At 58.5% G+C, this 2,190-nt stretch overlaps 1 long non-coding RNA gene across 1 annotated transcript; it reads right to left on the bottom strand.

Moving 5' to 3' along the window:
* Positions 1-949: 949 nt before the first annotated feature.
* On the bottom strand, positions 950-2,188 carry LOC113981222. Its single transcript, XR_003538356.1, has 4 exons — positions 2,178-2,188; positions 2,001-2,083; positions 1,074-1,175; positions 950-972 (listed from the first exon to the last, which is right to left on the bottom strand). It is a non-coding gene; the product is annotated as an uncharacterized LOC113981222 (long non-coding RNA).
* Positions 2,189-2,190: the final 2 nt, after the last annotated feature.

Raw genomic sequence — 2,190 nt, 5'->3', positions numbered from 1 at the left:
ATGGACTGGGATGGACTGGGAGTCACTGGGAGTCACTGGGATGGACTGGGATGGACTGGGATAGACTGGGAGTCACTGGGGGGGTCTGGGAGGCACTGGGATGGACTGGGATGGACTGGGAGCACTGGGAGGCACTGGGGAGGACTGGGAGTCACTGGGAGGCACTGGGAGCACTGGGAGCACTGGGAGGCACTGGGAGGGGGTTTGAAGCACACTGGTCCCTTACTGGGACGAACTGGTGTGAACTGGTGCCCGTGGCTCCGCCCCCCCAAGGGCAGGGCCGGGTGGGCGTGGCCTCACCTCGGCTCCGCGGCTCCAATTCCAGCAGTTCCCGGCAGGTCTCCACCTGTTCCCGCAGCACCTGGGGGCTGGCCACGCCCACCTCGGGTCTGAGGGGGCGGGGTTTGGTCAGAAAGGGGCGTGGTTTTGCTAAAAGGGGTGTGGCTTGAGCCCGTATTGGGATAGAAGCAAAGGGAGGCTAAAGGAGGGTTGAGGTGGGCAGGGCTTCATCAAAGGGGTGTGGTTTAGCCATGAGGGGTGTGGCTTAGCAGCAAATGGGCGTGGTTTAGTCAGAAAGGGGCATGGCTTGCTCACCCCATAGGGAAACATAAGGGGGGGCTGAAGGAAGGTCCAGGTGGGCGGGGCCTCGCTGATTGGGCGTGGCTTTCTCCCGGGGGGCGGGACCTCATTGAGGGGGTGTGGTTTTCTCCGGGGGGGCGTGGCTTACCAAAACAGCTCCCGGGCCACGATTGGCTTCTGCCACCAGGCCTCGTCCTCGTCTAGGAGAGAAAAGGGGCGTGGCCGCGGCGAAAGGGGGCGTGGCTCAAAAGGGCGTGGCAGGGATTGGGCGTGGCTCTCACCTGGCAGCAGCGTCACCTGGTGGTGGGCGGAGTCAGGCTCCCAGGTGACGCCCAGCTGGAGGCGTGGCCGCTCGGTGGCCAGGGCCTCTGCGGGGCGGGGCAGGTCCAGGAGCTTTGATACCTGTCAAGGCGTGTTGGGAGAGCCACACCCCCATGCCCCGCCCTAAGCCCCGCCCACCCAGGCCCCACCCTCCTCTTTAGGGGAAAGGATACCCAGGTGTGGCTGGGGCGTGGCCACCCTTCCCCTGAGCGCCACGCCCCTTCCAGGGCGGAGCCATCCAGGGTCGCCGTCAGGTCCGGGTGATCCGGGCTCACCTGGGGGCGCAGAAACGGTTGGGTTTTAACCCAAAATTGGAGCTTTCCCGATCCCCAAAATGGGCGTTTTTACCCCCAAAATATTCAGGGTATCAGGTCTACCCGTTAAAGTCAATAGGGTTGAGGAGACAACAGGTCTACCCATTAAAAGCAATGGGGCAAAGAGGACACCAGGTCTACCCATTAAAGACAATGGGGCAAAGAGGACATCAGGTCTACCCTTTAAAGTAAATGGGGACAAACTGGACATCAGGTCTACCCATTAAAGTCAAGGCGGATCAATAGGCTATCAGGTCTACCCATTAAAGCCAATAGGGCTAAGGGGACAACAGGTCTACCCAATAAAGTCAATGGGACAAATGGGATATCAGGCCTACCCATTAAAGTCAATAGGGATTGACAGGTCATCAGGTCTACCCATTAAAGTCAATGGGGCAAACTGGACAACTGGTCTACCTATTAAAGTCAATGCTGATCAATAGGTCATCAGGTCTACCCGTTAAAGGCAATGGGACAAACGGGATATCAGGTCTACCCATTAAAGTCAAAGGGGCAAACTGGACACCAGGTCTACCCATTAAAGTCAATGGGGAAAACTGGAAACCAGGTCTACCCATTAAAGTCAATGGGGATCACTGGGCCATCAGGTCTACCATTAAAGTTTATAATAGAGTCCAATGATCTCAGTAGGTCAGGCCGCACTGTTTTGGGGGGTTTTTTTGGGGGGAGGGGAGATCCAGGTGTCCAAGGGGTTCACAGATGTACAGAGGGGGGGACACAGAAGTTTTCTGGGGTTGGGGGGGGAATCCAAGCGTCCTGACTCACCACGACAGGGCGGGAGAAGACGACGACCAACGTGGCATCCTCTCGGTTGACGTACACGCAGATGATCCTCGGCGGGGGGGTGGCTTTTTGGGGGAGACCCCGACATTCAGGGGGTGTCCCCTGGTACCCAGGTGAAGGACTCAGGTCTGAAGGGACCCCCTGTCCCCCCCAAATTACCTCGGGAGAGGAT

This window comes from Neopelma chrysocephalum, unplaced genomic scaffold (assembly GCF_003984885.1).
Source record: "Neopelma chrysocephalum unplaced genomic scaffold, ASM398488v2 Primary Assembly neopelma1_96272, whole genome shotgun sequence".
Classification (NCBI taxonomy): domain Eukaryota; kingdom Metazoa; phylum Chordata; class Aves; order Passeriformes; family Pipridae; genus Neopelma; species Neopelma chrysocephalum.
The sequence above is the reverse complement of the archived record's forward strand: the minus strand, read 5'-3'. Positions and strand labels throughout refer to the sequence as shown.